This window comes from Dasypus novemcinctus, chromosome 22 (assembly GCF_030445035.2).
Source record: "Dasypus novemcinctus isolate mDasNov1 chromosome 22, mDasNov1.1.hap2, whole genome shotgun sequence".
In the NCBI taxonomy this organism is placed as follows: domain Eukaryota; kingdom Metazoa; phylum Chordata; class Mammalia; order Cingulata; family Dasypodidae; genus Dasypus; species Dasypus novemcinctus.
This window is the reverse complement of record NC_080694.1, coordinates 73,246,878-73,267,294: the sequence shown is the minus strand read 5'-3', so window position 1 is coordinate 73,267,294 and position 20,417 is coordinate 73,246,878. Positions and strand designations below refer to the sequence as shown.

The following is a 20,417-nucleotide window of genomic DNA, read 5'->3' as shown; positions in this document are numbered from 1 at the left end:
CACACCTAAGGGAGGGGGACAGTACAAAGTGCTTGGTAGGCTTCCAATAGCATATTTAGGGGTCCCAGCATGGTGTGGTTGCTCTCTCACAAAGAGACTGAAAGTCATTATTTTCTGTGATGACTTGGTTCACCTGGGTCCCATCTGAATCTCAGAGGGGAGCTCTCACATGGGCTTCCAGCTTCCCTGGGAGAGAGTGAAATGAGGAAGGGAGAAAAGGGAGAAGAACAGATTCCTAATCAGTTTATTCAATTGCAAAGAGGAGTCCTTGCTTGAGGGCTTGTCTAGTTTTTGTTTGTTTGTTTGTTTTCTTGGCTTTCTTTCCTCTTTATCTTCCAATCCCCCCTTTCTTTCTTTTTCTTTCTTTCTTTTTTTTGTTAGTGGCTCCTGGTGGTGTTTCTTATTTGCTGTGCTTCCTTATCCTTGATTTCCACTCTTCTGTGTGTAGTGATTTTGGCTCCAATGCAGTTTCCTTTCCTTTACATCTTTCTATCTTCCACTACTGTTGTTGCTCTTACATTCCAAATCTCTTTGTTTAACCCCCAATTTCTTTTGGCTTTTTATTTCTAACACTTCCATTCTGTTTTCTATCTTTTATTCACTCTTTATGGTAGTGTCCTTTCTTTACTCTTTCCCTCTCTCCTGACCACACTGGCTTTTTAATTCATATTATATTCTTCCCCATATTCAGTTTCCCATCTTATTGTAGGTACTCCACTTTTTTATTCCTATAACTCTACACAGCTTACATGAGTTTAATATTCATTCTCTTAGGTCTTATATGTTTTTTCTACTAATATTTACTATCAACACTATTATTATACATTTTCTTTTCTTACCTCTTTTGCTTTCCCTGGTCCTAATCATTTTCTTTCAAGGGATCTTAGATGACAAAAAGGAAATAGAATAAGAAGAACAAAGTGTCTAAGAAAAGACTTAACATACACACAAAAACAGCACATAAATAAAACCCAAGACTACGCAGAGAAGCTAATCAACTGAACAAACCCATCAAGATAAAATGATGACTGGAGAGCAACAAAAAACTAAAATCATACCTAGTATCAGGAAGACATGCCCCAATTCAGTGAAGAAACTAAAAACCAGGAAGAGGGCAGAATATCAAACAACTTATCAAAGCTTTCCAAACAAATATCATGGGCCAACTTAATGAAGTGAAGGAAGAGATTAAAGATATTAAGAAAACACTTGGACAGCATACAGAAGAAATTGTAAACATATACAAAAGATAACAGAAATGATGGTGATGTATGTCACAATCCAAGACATCAAAAATACACTCTTAGCTAATAATGGCAGAATTAAAGAGGCAGAAGAAAGAATTAGTGATGTGGAAAGCAGTATATCTGAAATAAAAAAGATAGTAAAATTGATAGATAAAAAGATAGAAAAAATCCAGCAGGAACTTAGGGATCTGAATGACAACACAAAGTGCACAAACGTAAGCATTACAAGCATCCCTGAAGGAGAAGATAAGGGAAAGGGTACAGAAGGGGTGTTGGAGGAAATAATGGCTGAAAAGTTCTCAAATTTATAGCAGGAATTGGGTGTACATGTCCACGAAGTGCAATGCATCCTGAACAGCATAAATCCCAACAGGCCTACAAGAAGACCTACACTTGTTAAATTATCCAATGCTTAAGACAAAAAGAAAATACTGAATGGAGCAAGTGAAGCTCAGTAAGATTAAGTCCTGATTTCTCATCTGGAACCAAAGAAACAAGAAGGTAGTTGTATGACATAGTCAAGGTACAAAAAGAGAAAAAGTCCATCCAAGAATACTCTATCCAGCAAAGCTGGCCTTCAGTAATGACAGAGAGTTCAAGATATTCACAGATAAACAGAAGCTAAGAGAGTATGTTCTGCAGGAGGAAAGAAAAAAACAGGAAAGACAGAGTTGGAGGAGAGTGTAAGAACAACTAAAAAGACAAATAGAGAAATAAAAACAATATATGACACACAAATCCAAAGAAAATATGGTTAATGCAAGTAATTCCTTGAGAGTAATATCCCTGAATATTAATGAATTAAACTCACCTGTCAAAAGACACAGATTGGCAGAAAGATAAGAAAATATGACCCATGTATATGCTGTCTACAAGAAACCCACATTAGACCTAGGGATTCAAGGAGGTTAAAAGTGAACAACTGGAAAACAATCTTACAAGCAAACAATAACTGAAAAGTGCAGGAGTAGCTATACTCATATCAGACAAAATAGGCTTTAAATGCAAAATTATTGTGAGAAACAAAGAAGGGCACTACATATTAGTAAAAGGAGTACTCTCTCAAAAAGAAAAACAATCATAAACATTTATGCATCTAATCAGGGTGCCTCCAAATACATGATGCAAACACTGGAAAAACTAAGTGAAGAAATAGATGCTGGTAAAATTATAGTGGGCAACTTCAACACACCATTATCACCATTAGACAGAACTTCTCAACAGAGAATCAGTAAAAAAAACAAAGACTCTAAATAATATGCTAGAGGATCTGGACCTAATAGCCATATACAGAATGTTACACCCAAATACAGCATTCTTCTTAAGTGCACATGGTTCATTCTCTAAGATAGACCACATGCTAGGCCACAGAGAAATTCTCAATGAATTCAGAAAGATTGAACTCATACAAAGAATTTCTCTGACCACAGTGGAATGAAGCCAGATGTCCGTCATGGCAAGAAAGCCAGTTTAGGCACAAAAATATGGAAGTTTAGCAACACACACTTAGACAAACACTGAATCAAGGAGGAAATCTCAAAAGAAATCAGTAAATAACTTGAAACCAAAGAAAATGACAACACAACATAACAAAACTTATGGGATGCAGCAAAAGCTGTACAGAGAAAGAAATTCATAGCCATAAATTCATACATCACAAAAGAAGAAAGAGCTAAAATTAAAAAATAACTGCACAATTGGAGGAATTAGTATAAAACAACAAATTAACCTCAAAGAAAGAAGAAAGAAGGAAATAAAGATCAGAGCAGGGAAGTGGACATGGCCCAATGGATAGGGCATCCGTCTACCACATGGGAGGTCCGCAGTTCAAACCCTGGGCCTCCTTGATCCGTGTGGAACTTGCCCACATGCAGTGCTGATGTGTGCAATGAGTGCCGTGCCACACAGGGGTGCCCCCTGCATAGGGGAGCCCCATGTGCAAGGAGTGCGCCCCATAAGGAGAGCCACCCAGTGTGAAAGTGCAGCCTGCCCAAGAATGGCACCGCGCTCATGGAGAGCTGATGCAGCAAGATGATGCAAAAAAAAAAAAAAAAAAAAAAAAGATTCCCATGCTGCTGACAACAACAGAAGCAGACAAAGAAGAACATGCAGCAAATGAACACAGAGAACAGACAACTGTGGAGGGGGGGGGGACCAAATAAAAATGAATCTTTAAAAAAAGATCAGAGCAGAACTAAAGGAAATAGAAAATAAGAAAGTACAAAAAAAAAAAACAAAACAAAGAGTTGGTTCTTTGAGAAGATCAATAAAATTGACAAACCCTTAGCTAGACTAACAAAGAAAAAAGAGAGAAGACACAAATACACAAAATAAGAAATGAGTAAGGGGATAGCACCTCTGACTCCACAGAAATAAAGACTATCATAAGAGAATATTTTCAAAAACAATATGAAAATAAGAAGGACAATTTAGAGGAAATGGGTAAATTCCTAGAAACACATAAGCAGCCTACATTAATGAAAGAAGAACTTGATGATCTCAACAAACCAATCACAAGAGATGGAATTAGTCATTAAAAACCTCCCAACAAAGAAGAGCTCTGGGTCAGACAGCTTCAGAGGTGAATTCTACCAAAAATTATGGAAAGAACTAATAGCAATCTTGCTTAAACTCTTTCAAAAAATCAAAATAGAAAGAACATTACCTAACTCATTCTCTGATGCCAACATTAACCTAATACCAAAGCCAAACAATGACACCACAAGAAATGAAAGTTACTGACCAATCTGTAATGAAACTTGATGTTAAAATTCTCAAAAAAATACTTGCTAATCATATTCAACAACACATCAAATGAATTATAGACCATGACCAAAAAGGTTTCATCCCTGTTATGCATGGATGGTTCAACATAAGAAAATCAATCAATGTAATACACTACATAAACAGACCAAAGGAAAAAAAAATCATATAATAATATATATGAATGCAGAAAATGCATTTGACAAAATACAGCACCCATTCCTGATAAAAATATTGCTAAATGTAGGAATAGAAGGAAACTTTCTGAACATGATAAAGGGTATATATGAAAAACCCATAGCTAACATAATTTACAATGGTGAAATCATAAAATCTTTCCCTCTAAGATCAGGAACAATACAAGCATGCCCACTATCACCCCTCCTATTATCATTGTGATAGAAGTACTTGCTCAAGCACTGAGGAAAGTACCAGATATAAAAGGCCTTCAAATTGAAAAGGAAAAAGTCAAAATTTCACTATTTGCAGATGACATTATCCTATACATAGAAAGATCCTATACATAGAAATCTACAACAAAGTTTTTAGAACTTATAAATGAGTTCAGTAAAGTCAGAGGTTATAAGACCAATGCACAAAAATCAGCATCATTGCTGTACACCAATAATGATTAATCTGAAGTGGAAATCAAGAAAAAAATATCTTTTACAGTAGTAAATAAAAAAATCAAATACCTAGGAATAAAGTTAACTAAAGATGTAAAAGGCTTTTATGTAGAATACTACACAACACTCTTAAAGGAAATCAAAGAAGACTTAAACAAATGCAAGACTATTCCCTGTTCATGGATAGGAAGACTAAATACCATCAAGATGTCTATCCTAACGAAAGTGATCTACAGATTTAATGCAATCCCAATAAAAATCAACACAGCATTCTTTAAGGAACTGGAAAAACTAAGTATGAAATTTATCTGGAAGTTAAAGAGGCCCCAAATAGCCAAGGACATATTGAAAAAGTAAAATGAAATCAGAGGAACTACACTACCTGACTCTAAATCATACTACAAAACTATAGTTGTTAAAATGGTATAGTATTGTCACAAGGATAGACATACTGACCAATGGAACCAAATTGAAAGTTCTGATATGGATCCTTGCATATACAGTCATCTAATATTCAACAAGGCTACCCAGCCCACTCCACTGGGAGAGTATGGCTTCTTCAACAAATGGTACCTGGAGAATTGGATATCCATATGCAAAAGAATGAGACAGGATTTCCATCTCGTGCCTTATACAAAATTAACTCAAGATGGATTAAAGATCTAAATATAAGAGCCACGACCATAAAGACCTTGGAAAACAATGTAGGGAAGCATCTACAGGACCTTGTAATAGGAAATGGCTTCATGAACTTCACACCTAAACCACGAACAGCAAAAGAACAATAGATAAATGGGACTTCCTTTTAAAGCCTTTTGCACCCCAAAGGAGTTTATCAAGCATGTGAAAAGACAGCCTATCCAATGGAAGAAAACATTTGATAAACATATGTCTGATAGGAGCCTAATATCCAACATATATAAAGAAATCCTATGTCTCAAAAATATAAAGTCAAACAACCCATTAAAAAAAGGGCAAGAGATTTGAACAGACACTACTCCAAAGAAGAAATACGAATGGCTAAAAAGCACACGAAAAGATGCTCAGCATCATTAGCTATTAGGGAAATGCAAATCAAAACTACAGTGGGATACCACTCATTAGACTGGAAGCTATTAAAAAAACAGAGGACTACAAGTGTTGGAGAAGATGTGGAGGAAGGGGAACCCTCATCCAGTGTTGGTGGACTGTTTGTGGAGGACAGTTTGGAGATTCATCAAAAAACTAGCTATACATTTGACATATTACCCAGCAATTCCACTGCTGGGTTTGTATCCAGAACTGAAAACAAGGTCGTGAAGAAGCATATGCACACAAATGTTCGTAGTGGCACTACTTACTATTGTCAAAAGTTGGAATCAATGCAATGCCCATTGATGATTGGATAAACAAAATGTGGTATATACATACAATGGAATACTACTCAGCTGTAAGAGGAATATAGATACTAACACATGGGATAAAATGGATGAATCTTGAGGATCTTATGATGAGTGAAGCAAGCCAGGCATTGAAGGACAAATATTACATGACCTCTCTGATATGAATTAAGTTAATCAAGCTCCCTCAGAAAGCTAGAGACTGGACGATAGGTTTACAGGAAATAGGGGTGGAGAGGAAGGATGTGAGCTGATGCCTACACAGTCGAAATCTATGATAAGGTAGAGGTAAGTAGCTGTGCAGTGAAGGGATAAGATGGGGACATGGGGATACTATTGGATGGGACTTTGCAGGCTTGACGGGTCTAAGGTTGGGAGGATGGATTAGATGGTCCATGGAACTGGGGGAGAGGGTTTGAGGGGAGCAAATGAACATGGGAGATTGTCAGGTACATGGTTGAAACTACAATTTTGAGAAAATTCTTTAGAAAATATAATAAGGAAGAGTTACTTGTTTAAAGTGTTTGACAGGGAGAATCTTGCATAGGGTGCAACTGAGACAGGCTTCTGTGGAGTGTGTGAGTGCTCATCTTGTCATATTGTGTTATATCAGTGGGTGGAGACCCATACAATGAGTGGGAAGGTGTTGTATCCCCATCCTGGGGAGGCCTAAGGTTCTAAAACAGAGGAGAGTGTATCTGTTGAGCGCATGGGTTGCTTCCAATGGGGGAGGACAGACTAGTGTGTCAAGCCCTCAACATTGTTGCAAGTATCTATGAATCTTGTCCTTCAAGCAGTGAAGCTTGGTTGTCACTGTGGGTCCTTAGGGCAGGGGAAAAGAGAAATAGAATAGATGGAAGAGGGGGTAACTGTGGGGCAATGGAAGTGTTCCACAAGATCGGGCAATGATGTAATTAGAACATGTTAAATTTCACCAAAAATTTATAAAATGGTATAGTCTAAATTATACACCATAATATAACCAAATATTTAGAAAAGTGTACGGTCTAAAATATAAACCACAATATAGACCATAATGGAACCATGGTTAGTAGCTGTGTTTCAATATCTGTACATCAGCTGTAACAAATATAAAATACACATGTAAAAAGTTCATTGCTGGGGAAGGGGGAAAATGGTTTGATGTGGGGTATATGGGAGCTCCCTATATTGTATATGTGACTTTACTGATATCTAAAACTTTTTGAAGACAAAATTAAAAATAAAAATAAAAGGTTTTAGACACTGAGGAAGGAATGGATGAGTACTATTGCCACTGTACATACAAGCCAACATCTATTACAGTGATGAAAGGCAAAACATCAAAAAGAAAGTTTTATGATATTTTTCATTTTTTAATACCTTAATTTATTTTTACTTAATTTTAATTTTTTTTGATTTATTATATGTTCTCTTTCTAATCTTTATGCCTATTATTACTATTTCATTTCCCTACTACTAGAATTTGGCAATATATTAGGCTTCATTTTGGAAGAAATTTTGATCACAAAGGGGTTCAACTATGGCAGAGGAGGAGCAATGGTGTGGGGTGTCATTGATGGGGGACACCTGGTTGAGAGGGAATTTTCCAGGGAATGTATATAGGGTATATAAGTATTTTTGGATGTTAGTTAGGTATTGTCATAGTGGATAGAGTTACACAAGATAACTGAGGGAGTGCTGAGTTCCCATTCTGGGGAGTTCTTTCTCATTCCCCAGTGGAACAGCAACAATCCCTAGGTGCAAGGGCAAAGATCAGTGGAGAATGATGGTCCAATGATGGGTCCTTGATACTGATGGCTATGCTTATGAGTCTGTGTGCTTGAAATTTCAACTAGACCTAGACCTGCAGGATGCCTGAGAGTTACCTCCTGAGAACTTCCATGTTGCTCAGATGTGAGCACTCTCTAAGCCAAACTCAGGATGTGAATGCATTAGCTTCCCCCCAGTGTGGGACATGACTCCCAGCAATGAGCTTCCCAGGTGCTGAAGGATTACTACCAAGCACCAGCTGGTAGTAAAAGACCTTGAATAAAAGGGGGAAATGGTAAAGACAAATGAGTTTATATGGCTAAGAGACTTCAAAATAAGTTGGGAGGTCATCAGAGGGGCTGTGCTTATGCAATTCTCAGAAGGATCCCAGAGACAGTCAAAGTAGATACAACCCCAGGTAGTGGTGATCCTGAAGGCTATGGACACACAGGTTCTCTGGTCATGACAGATGGCTCTGGAGTTTAGTGCCTTGCCAGTGAAACCTACTTTGGAATTTGTGCTCCTGAGTGTGATGGAGTTGGACTCAGATGTGACCTCTCTACTCATGCCTCTTCTGTCACTTTTTCTGAAATTGTGGTTGGTGCTGGGGTTGGTGTATTCTCAGGAGGCTTGAATCTCTGGACTTCCCAAGTGTCAGCTGGGCCCTGAGCCTTAGCAGAGTTGCAACAGCTACTCTCTGGATCATTGAACTTACCCAGGTCAGCTAACAGGGAGGTGAGGATGGTCACCCAGCACACCAGGGAAATGAGTCTACAACTGCAAGCAGAAGAATCACATTCATCAGCCATATCTGAGCCAAGCCCCTTCTTGATTTAGAGGTGGAGTGTACATCTCCACAAGATGGAGGTCCACAATTTGGAGGAATAAAATATGTATTAGAGTGGACTTACTGGTATTCTACTATAGAACAATTGTGACTCTAGTAATGGAAAAAATTGTATCTTTGATGTGAAGACAGTGTCCACAGGAGTTGCTGAGGGCAGGGAGATTGAATAAGTTGTGTGATATGGGGGCATTTTTGGAACTTGGAGGTGTCCTGAATGATATTGTAGGGACAGATGCTGGACATCATATATCCTGCCATAACCCACTGAATAGACTGTGAGAGAGTGTAAACTACAATGTAAATTATAATCCAAGCAGTGTAGCAGTGCTCCAAAATGTGTTCACCAAATTCAATGAATGTACCACACTGATGAAAGAGGTTGTTGATGTGGGAGGAGTGGTCGCGGTGATGAATGGGGCATATTGGAACCTCTTATACCTTTTAATGTATCATTTTGTGTGTTGTATGTATCTTTAAAACAAAACATAAAAAATCTTCAACTCTAAAAAAAAGAACTCTTGGTGTCCCCTAAAAATCTGCTCCCCAAATAGCCTTCTGTGGAAGACAAACATTGGGTCCCTGAGACGCCCACACCCTAATCCTGAGAATCTGTGAATATGTTAACTTACATGGCAAAAATTTCTTTGCAGATGTGATTAGGGATTGGATCTTTAGATGGTGAGATATCCTGGATTATCTGGTGTATGCATTGCAATCACTAATTCTTGAAAGCAGTGTGGTTAGAGATATGCAAATAAGGACAGGGTGCTGTTACTGACTTGAAAGTGGAGGAAGAGGGCCTCTGGCCAAGGCATGCTTCTAGAAGCCACCTCCTTCTGCTCATAGGCAAAAAAAAAAAAAAAAGAGAATGCCAGTCCTATAACTGCACAGGACTGCATTCTGCCAGCAATTCCAACAAGTAGGGATGAGCCCTCCCCAGAGCTCCAGAAAGGATAGCAGCTTGCCAACACCCGATTTTATCTAAGTGAGACCCATTTTAGACTCTTGACCATCAGAATTGAAAGGCAGTACATTTGTGTTGTTTTAAGTCACTAAATTTGTTGTAATTTTAATGGTGGAATAGAAAACTAATCTCTTATCTGTGTCTGTGGTTGGCAATTTCATCCTTCCAGGTGCTCATATCAGCAAGGTAAGTACCGTCCCTGACTTCTTTCTCTCTTATCTTACATCAGAGCCATCAGGAAATGATTCTGGCTTCCTCTCCTGTAATTACCCAGATCCACCTGCATATATTGCCCTGGTCTGAGCCATCACCTCCCACCGAAACTACTGCCATTACCTCCTCATTGATCTAACCATTGCCTCTCACAGTCTGTTCTCATCAGAGTAACTAGCCATCCTTCAAAAAGATAAATCAGGTCACATGTCACTTTCCTGAAAACCCAGCAATTGCTCCCCACATATCCAAGTTCTCACAGTGGCCCTCCAGGTCAACACGATCTGACTACCCATTAACTCTCTACTATCCTCTCTGACTTCTCAACTCCCCAACTCTGAAATAGCCACACCACCCTCCTGACTGTTCTTCAACCCAGCAGCCATGCTCTATCCTCAGCAGTCCTTCTTCCTTGTATGCTCATCCCCTTTTCCACCTCTTCATCTCTTTCATGTCTCTCCTTTTATCTCCTTCTTGCTTGTCTGGAGTCTTCCAAAAGAGTTCTAGATGGAGAGTTCCAGAGCTTTTAGTTTAGGGATTCTAAACTGGGGTCCTCTGATCTTGAATTGACAATTCAAATAAACATTATTCTTGTGAGAATGTGTTGGAGCAGGTATGATATATTTATTAAATAATACACAGTTTAGTGTGGACTTAGTATGATTTTTATTTTGAGGTAGTCTGTTCTGAGTGCAGTGGATAACTGCCTGCAAAAAGTTTAGTAAAGATGGCAGAGAGGTTTTATGACACTGTGGGAAAATTCAAATTTATAAATATTTGCTGAAAATGGTCGTTTGAACAGTTGTTGCACCATGTTACTTTATGAAGTATTGAAATGATGGGAAAGTTGTAAAATGTAATTTTTGGATAATCCAAAAATTTAATTTAAACACATGTCTATGTTAAGTGTTGAAAAACTATCTGCTGCTACATTCTGAGGAGGAGCCCATGATTTTCACCTGACTAGCAAAGGGGTCCCTGGAACAAAAAAGGTTAAGAAGCCTTGCTTTAGGTCAACCATTACTTTTATTTCCATTAATTAGTGGTTACAATGTTATTGGCTTAATTACTTATTTGCTTCGTTGTTGGAGAACAAAAAACCATGGCAAACTTATTAAAAATTCTCCTTAATTCCTATGTGGCTTAGCATTTGCTTTTATAATTTACTAACCACTAAATTAATGTACTCAAAATATAATAATGTCAACAATAACAAAAAAGTAATTTTGTTGCTCACATTAAAATGTGTTAGCCGAGAGGGATCACAGAGATAGACAAGCCTAAATCTATCTACACAAGTAATACAGGCACATTTCCACATCTGATTCCATGTAAGAATATATCAGAACATCTAATAAATCCTTTATGACAACTGATATCATAAAACAAATTCACATTAGGTTTCCATAGGTATTGCCCAGTTCCAGTTTCTCTTACATTATCTAGGAAGGCACCATTTAATGAACTAGACTACACATTCCCATTTATTTTTTGTACAGAATTCCCTTTTTATAAATATTATAAAGTATTTGAGACAAGGTATACATTCAAATTTCCACTTTCTCGTTGCATGATTATTAATGCCTCAGAAGATGTGTGAGATTGCATAAGTCAGAACTTCCTTCTGATCACCCTACTCATGGCCTGCTTCACCTCCCTGTTCCTTAAGGTATAGATCAGTGGATTTAGCACAGGAATGATCACACTGTACATGATGGCGATGATTGCTTCCTGGTCCATGGAGCTGCCCGAAGCAGGACGAATGTAGGTGAAGAGAACAGGAAAGTAAAAAAGAATAACGACCATGAATGGGAGGCACAGGTGGACAGTGCTTTCTGAAGCATTCTGCAAGAATGAGTCTTGAAGAAGAGGTATGTGAGGATGGAGAAATAGGAGAGAAGTGTCAGAGAGAAGGAACCGATGGCAATGGTTCCTGTGACGGTATTAATCAACCACTGGTTGAGGTCAATGTTCCCACAAGCCAGTTCCAGCAGTGGCTTAACATCACAGAAGTGATGGATGTGGTTAGAACCACAGAATTTCAAGCGAGAGGTCATTGTGGAGTGCAGCAGGGAATGGAAAAAACCAGTGACCCAGATTGTGCTGGCCATCTGGATACAGACTGATGATTCATGATGACAGTGTAATGAAGTGGTTTGCAGATAGCCACAGAGCGGTCCAAGGCCATCACACCCAACAGCAAGGTCTCAGTGCTGCCCAGGAAGTGGAAGAAATGCAGCTGGCTAATGCATCCCAAGAAAGAAATTGTTTGTGTGAAGAGATTAAGTTCTCCAGCATCTTTGGCACTGTTTTTGCGGAGTAGCAGATGTCTAGCCATGAGAGGTTTCCCAGGAAGAAATACATAGGAGTGTGGAGTCTTGGGTCAGAGATGACGATCATCAGGATGGCCCCACTCCCAGCCACATTGCAGATGTAGATCGTGAGGAAAATGATAAGTAGAAGAGGCTGCAGCTCTTGGATGTCTGTCACTCCCAGGAGGAGAAATTCAGTGACTGAGGTTTGATTCAGCATCACTGGAAGAAAAGACAAATAACGTCTGGGAAATACTCACTATTGAGAGTCAAATCCTTCCAGCCCCGGATCTTTGTCCACCTCAAAAATGCTCTGAGGGCAAGTATGGTTCTTTTAAATGACCCAAAACACAGAGCTTTTACAGATCATGGGCCGTTAGACTGCTAGACATTAATGTTATATCCAGACTGAGACTTTGTGAATATTTTCATGGTTGATACCTCATTAATATTTTCTCAGATATCCATGTTTTCAGCCTATCATCTCTGTGAACATTTTTCTTTTGATACAACTCCGCTGTTCTCTTCCTAAATCAGTTTAACAAGGTGACACTTTTACTTACTCAACTATGCTACATCAGTAAGCCTTGGGAAAAGACTACCTGAAGAATTTCATCTTAAGGAAATAGACAGGGATAAACTAATTATAACAACCTGATATTTAAAGACTTGAACAAAAACATTTAGATAGTAATCATAGCTTTTCCTTATCTTAGTTACAATGTAAATAGGGCTAGAGGTGACTTCTTACTCACCCTGAAAATTCCTGCCTTCAATGATCCCAGGAATTACTTCCTTAGATCACACAGTACTGACTTCTCCTTGAGGTATCTGTGATCAACCCCATGAAATCCTATTTTCTTGTATGATTAATTTCCTTAATTCCTGTTTTTATTTTCTATTAAACAAACTGACTTCAGATATTAAGGATTAATCTACTTTAAGTGAGATGTACCTTCTTCACCTTAGTTCTATTAATATGACACTGGTAGCAACAATGGCTTCCATGAACCCAGTAAAATATCTACCTCATTTCAGCTCCTTTTGAGGTCAGCATAAGTTTCAGCTCTTCTCATTTGAAGAATATGCTTTCTCTTTATGCTCTTTTTTCCATCAAATAAAACTCATGTTTCCTACAAAAGTTCATTCATTTTCAATTTCTTTGCACTTCTGTAATTACAGTGTTTTCTTCAGTGATGTTTAAGTCTTGAGGATAGTAAATAAGTTAATTGTAATAAGGTTTAATAGTTCACTAAATTTGGGTTGTTTGCAGAAAGCCAGAAAAAAGCTTTTGAATCTTCTTTTCTTCATTATTTGCAAAACCTGATATTATCTCCTTTATGTACTTGGACAAAAGATGGCATATTTTGTGTTATAGCTTCTTTTTGAGCATTTCATTTCCAGATGTAGTGAATTTGTTCTTGTAGTTGGGAGGGAAGAAGGAAGGACATAAGTGACCTTTACAGGTGTGGGAGGCACTGACAGAAGAATAAAAAACTGAATTTAAATCTGAAAGTAGATGCAGATTGAGGAGCTCTCTATAATAGAGTTTGACAAACAAGGACAGGAGAAGGAAATGTTTTGAAATGGCTACAGTAAAATAGTGAGTGCCCTAGGAAGCAGATTTAGGGAGCACATTGGATTCCAGGTTTTATAAGGTGGAAAAAACTTTGAGAAATTTCCTCACCTCTACTACACTTCTAATGAGGGTTGGTTTCAAAACATCCCAATACCTTTTTCATTGTCATAAAAAATTTGCATATTTTAAGACTTTCACCATCCGGTTTAAAATACACCAGATATGCTCAAACCATTATTAACTCTCTGACCCACAAAATGGAATTGCATGAAAAAGCCATTTAGAAAAAAATAATTTCCTGATATTTAAAGAAAATTAGAAATTAAACTCAATTATTAATGATTTTCATGTATTTAAAACATATCTGGCTTTTATGTATATGCTTTGGAGAACATCTGCAGAATCAGGGTGTCGAATTGAAAATAAGATATGGCAATAAAAATATGGGAAGTAAAGTGGCTTCATAACCCACCACATATATTGTGGCTTACCATAAAGAGGGAAATTTGTTTTAAATACTGGATTTTTAACTTTAATAATAGGAAGAAGTCATACCATTCTGTAACAGGCAGAATATATGGGTAATTTCCCAGTCTGTCTCCTCTTTAGTTCATACCTAATTGATTGTTTAGATAAATAGACAAGGATGCTTTATAGGTTTATACTCCCAGTGATTATAAAATAAGAGAAAAATATTTGAAGTGATATTTAAGGCTGGGATCTCAGCATCAGTTCTACATCTTCCAAAATTTCTGCCTACCTTTCTGAAACTCGGCATGCCTTTTATGAGCTGAAGATGTCTAGCAATGAAAATTGAGAGAGAATACGTCCTCTGGGTGCTGAAAAGAGCTACTGTAAGAATAAACAGGGCAATCTTTTCTTCCCTGTAATGTAGCTTTGGGGAATTCCAATATTGGATTCCATTTTCCCTTGGAAAGCTTTGCCCTTTGTTTCAGGACCATGGACAGCAACACAAATCTCAATTGACTGTTATGTTCCATAGTTGATATTCCTATTTCTTGGCACGGAGGTATGGATTTGCTTTCGCATTTGAGAGCTCCCTTGGAAAATACTCTATGGTTTATAAGGTGGGAAGAAAATTGGCAATAAGAGTTAGGGAATGTGGGCACATTACATCCTATTACTAATACAAGAATATGATTACTTTAATATTCTCTCCTTTTTCAAATTGCTCCAGTTCAGTGGAAATCAGAGAAAAAGGACTTGAAATCATGGATAGGCTAAACCTAGTTTGGGGTGATGTTTTCTGTTCCTGTGACCTTTTCTTTTGAGCTTGTTTTACTGTAGGTCATATAACCTGAAACTGCACAGAAAACAGTGACTCTTGTCCTTTAGGCCACCTTTGAGACAGCAGGAGCAGAACTCGCCTTCCTTGGAACCAAGATTACGAGGTTGAGGAGTCATCAGAAGAAAACAAAGCGATGGGTACCTCAACAAGGAAGATCTGGTGCAGAAGCATATTACCACCATGTGCAGACAACACTATGAACAGCCTATCAAAATATGCCAACCCAAAACCCCAACACTGCCCCCACCTCCCTTTCTTCCCAAGCCATAAAACTTCCCTAAATTTTCAGATTGAGGGGACAAATTTGGGCTTGCCTTCTGTCCCTTTGCTCGTCAACCTTGCAATAAAATTCCTTCCTTTTTCAAAATCATTGTGTCATAGTATTAGCTTCTGTGCACATCATGCAGTGAGGCTATTGCTCAGTAGCACAATCAAGAGAAGTAGAATTGCTTTTGTCCCTGCTATATCTGACTCTTTACTGTGGTACTAACAGTAATATATTTCTTTTGATTTTGTCATCTAAATGATCACATTTCTCTGTGGGGCAATCATGCCTGTATAACCAGTCTGTATTCCCAAATCTTGCTGTATCCTTCAGGTAAGAAAATACTGTCTTTTTCATTTGAGGGCTATTGCCATGTGATCTTTCCATCTAGACAAACTTTCTAGTAAGAGATATAAATGCAATGTTCCTTTTCCCTCTTTGTATTGCTTCCATTTTTATTGTTTTGAAGAAAAGTTCAGTTTATATCCATCACATTAATATCACCATTTTGTTACATGTTGCAAATATGATAAAAACAAATAACATTTAATGTTTGACCTGTAAGTGTAAGTTATTGTTCTTTGTTCATGTATATTAGCTCACTTATGATTACAAAAACCCAACAAAGAAAGTCCTGACACAATTACCATTTTAATATAAGAGAACTGAGGCTTAGGGGATTTAAGTAAATATCTCATTTACTTGAGATCAGTTCTGATATGAGGCTCTCTAGTTCAGAAACGACTGCCATGGTGTCTCCTTTTTTATTTGAAATGTCACCATGTTAATTTAAATACCTTTTAAAAAAAGCATACTTAGCTTACATCAATGTTGCATTAAAAATGTAGGGGATTCCCATATGCCTCACTTCTTACCCCTCCCACACTTTCTCTCATTAACCATGTTAATTTTATCAACAGTTTTATTTGTAGACTAGTAGTCTTTTATTTTGATGAGGTCATGATCAGCAATTTTCCTCTTTATGTTTGGTCATTCTGGGGTCTCGTTTATGAAATTATTACCCTCCTTTAGTCATAATGATAATGTCTTAATTTTTTTTTGTATTATCAAGGCCAGCCTCGTGGACTTGAAATCTACACAGTTACATACAGGATCCTGTGCTCAGATGGCCCCATGTTCCTGGTTCAATACTTTGCTGTCACCATCTTAAAACACTTCTTAATATTTGAACAAAGAATTCCCTTTTATTTTGCACCAGTTCTCACAAATTATGTCGCTGGTCCTGCTTATTAACTTTTGAGTTTTAGATTTGCTATTTACATATAGAGTCCTTTTAGAGTTTCACTTATTTATGCTATGAGAAAATCAGTCAGAATTGGCTCTACTTTGTCTGTGCAGTCAGATAGACTAGATACTCTTTCTTCACAGAAGTGCAATGCCATTTTCAAATGTGACAGCTCCTCATAAATGTACTATCTGTTCCTCCACTTTCCATTTTGTTCCAGCGACTCTTCTGTTTCTGTGTCAGTGACAAAGAGCATTTTAATTCTTTATTTGTTTGTTTTTATGACTTTCTTGTTAATCTTATTATCTTGTATGTCAATCTGACATTTATTCTTCTTTTGTAAAAGTGCCTTGAGGAGATTTGACAGTTCATTTCCCATGGAGTGGCAATGCTAAACATAACTTTTTTTCCCCACAAAGGTAGAATTTAACAGAAGGTTAAATTGAGACTTTAAGGTAAATCTAGAATGCCTGAAGGAAAAAGAAAGTAGTGAAAAGAAGTCTTCATGCAGATAGAGGGAGATAATAAAGAAGTTCTATTGTAGCCTAAACTGTGATTTTTTAAAAAAAGGTTTAATTATAGCCCTGCCCTTCAGGGTGCTTGGATTTGCCTTTACACCAATGGAGAACTTCTGGAATTCTCAAAACAAGATTTATCATAAAAATTGATATCAGGGTGATTATATCTCTGGAGAAACTGGCTGAAGCAAATATTTTTGATTGCATACATCCAGATGGGTCGTGAAGAATACTTAACAGCCAGCGTAATGAAATTATTTAAGTAATAATTATCCTTTTATCCTCTAAATGAAGTAAAATATAATTTGTTCCTGGATCATATAGAGGCATAAATAATTCATTCATTCCATTTGCTACTTTCTAAAAATTTATTGAGTTTAGGGAATTTTTTCATGTGATTTTTGCTTTTTATTAGTGTTTCTATGCAAATGGTTTTCTGTTTGCTTCAAGGCTTTACATAGCAAAAAACTTACCAACAACATTCCTTTGAAATTGTTAGCCATTAGGTCACTTGTAGAGTCCAAAAGTAGATAATTTCTTTGTCATGAATATACTGTTCATGGAACTTAAACATTTACTACCCTTTGCTAAACTGAAATAAATTCATGGATTTTTTCTGGTTCTCATAATAGAGTAAGAGAATTTTATATATTCAAATCTGTTTATAATTGAAGTAGTAACAAATTAGTGAGGTCAAATGGCACACATAATTATGTCACTTAATTTCTTATAAAGGTTTGTTCATCTTTAATCCTTAAATCTTTAATAACCTTATTTGAGTATGTTTCAGGATTAAAAAAAATGAAAGGATCCACATAAATTTCAATACTTCAAAGCACAATTGATGTAGACTATGGGTGGGGGAGCTGTTTGTCTCTCTGACTGAGCTGTGCTTTGCCACAGTGAGAACTGCAGCCCTGCCCTTGGTAACCGTGACAACAACTCCAGTTCTGGAGAAACAGTTTAGCAATGCAAGCTCTATAAACTTTAAATATTCAGGGCAAATGCAAGCCAAATGGTGGTGCTGCAGGGACAGTTACCGGACATTGCATACCCTCCCATGGCCCACTGGGTGGACTGTGGGAGAGTGTGGGCTATAATGTGGACCATTGACCATGAGGTGCAGCGGTGCTCAGAGATGTATTCACCAAATGCAATGAATGTGTCATGATGATGGAGGAGATTGTTGTTATGGGGGGAGGAGTGGGATGAGCGGGGTGTGGGGTATATGGGGACCTCATATTTTTTGAATGTAATTTAAAAAATAAAGACAAAAAAAGCTTACCTAGGGTGTGGAAGATATATGTTAATTCAAGCCTATTGAACACTGAAACAAAGAACCATTTGACCCTTCCTCTGTATAAATGAAACTCAAAAATCTTGTTCGGGGCTCAGATTTTGGAATGAGAAGCTCTGAGTCTGACCGGTTGTAAATAAATCCTTTTTCCTTCCCAAAATTTTTCCTGAGTCCTGGCCTTTCTATACGCAAATAATTGAACCTCTCTTGACTTCTACAACATTTTTGGGGACTTTCCCAGGTTTTGCAAACAAAGGCCAGAGGAGGTAGTATTTTGCTGCCCCTTCTGGATCCCCAAGGAAGCCAGGAGGGCTCAGATGAACCTTGATCTGGGCGCCCTTGGATTAAATTTAATCCAGAAAATATGTGGGGTCCACTAGAATCTTCCTGATGAAAACTGAGGGCAATGGAAGGTCTCTAAGAAAAAATGCTGGGAATGAAAAAGACTCAAAATACAGAAGAAAGTAAGATTCCCTGGGGGAGCAGTTAGGAAAACTCTAGTTTTAATTGTAGGGAGGGAGGCCGATCACCTCCCGAGAGAACCCCAGTACCTCCAGAAATTTGGGTGGGAAGCAGTTCTCTCTTGGTCTGAAAAAAAGGAGAAAAAAGGGAAAAGCCTGGTGTCTGGGGTTTGTCTAACTGCATGTTAGAATTTGGTACTGGTCTTGTCTCCACTGAGGTAAAAAAAGGCTTAATTATAATAGGAAGGGGTGTTTATAGGTTTGAGTCCTAACATCCTGAAAATTGGTCTGGATTTTGGATATTGAAAAACTTGGTTACAGGAAAGTGAATTGGCCTTTTTTTTTTAGTGGACCTTGGTCTGGGTGTAAAGTTAAACAGTGAAAAGGTCTAGATGGAATCTTTTGTTATGGTGCTGAATTGTGAATGAATTCACTTCATATCACATTTTAGTGTTAAGAGTTCTCTCTCTCTAAAGTTTGTAATGGCTGCAGGGGCAGCCATGTTGAAGAAGATATATATAAAACTTGTGGGTCAGATTAATGAGTTTTGTGCTTTTGTCTGTGTCAGCTCAATGCTGGAGTTGGAGTTGTGTGGTTGTGTAAAGTGGTGGAATTTGGTTGAGCTGCAACTTTCCCTTGCCATCAGCAATGAAATGAGTTGGTTGTAGTTTATAAAGCAAAATCACTGCAGGAATGAGTGTGTGCATGCTCTGCTCTCTTGCCTGTCTTTGGTCAGCACATTTGCAGGAACTCAGGGATTGTCTGAGTCTGTTTCTGCATCATGCCTGCCCCTGAATTTGTTGGAGCTGGCCCAGTCAGGCTGGCTGGTGGAGGCAGTAACTTGAATCATAGCCCTGCCAGGACAGACGGTGCCCAGGAAAGGTGCCAAATTTGAAAAAAATTATTTAAAGCCATTTTAGTGGAGAGCTGGAAAGGGGGAGTGGCTTGCCCCTTTCCAGTGAGTCCATGCCTTCTATTCATAAGCCATATTCCTATTTAAAATCACTATGCACCTGACTGCCTGGAAGGGGGGAGGTGAAGGGGATGATCAAAATAAATGGAATAAAGTTCCTTCCCCAAGATGTCAAAAATCAAAATTAATTTGATTCTGCCTAGGTTCTGCTTTTCCAAATCTCTCTGAGTCTATATAGAAATGCTTTGAATGTTTTAAAACTGTAAACTTGTCTAAAGGAAGGTGGCTACTGCTTGAAAACAATAGACCTCTAATTACTTGATAGCATTTTTAATGGTCTGGCCGGGAACATCAGCAGTAAAGGTCGTAAAACTGCAGGAAAAAAAAAAAAAAGGATAAACGTCAACTTTAAAATCTGTGTTTGGCTTTTGTCAGTTTCCTGCACCTAAGAATTCAAGGTAAAAGGTAGTTTAAAAATAAATCTTTAAATGCCAATACTCTCTTGCTGGTGAATTAAATGCATAACTCACAGATAAGAGTTTGTTCCATTATTAGGAAAAGACAGAACTTAACAGGATTGTTACTAATTAAATTCTTGTAACTTAATTAATAAAGGTATCCAGTTCACCTCAAGGTTAAAACTTAATGAAAACTGTAACTAAGAGTTAAGGTAATCTGTAGATGCATTTACATCATAAAACAACAAAAAGATAATAACTGAAATTA

The 20,417-nt window shown here is 37.6% G+C and overlaps 1 pseudogene; it reads right to left on the bottom strand.

The window, feature by feature from the left end:
* Positions 1 to 11,359: 11,359 nt before the first annotated feature.
* LOC131275368 (olfactory receptor 12D2-like) lies at positions 11,360 to 12,323 on the bottom strand (annotated as a pseudogene).
* Between the last annotated feature and the right edge of the window lie 8,094 nt (positions 12,324 to 20,417).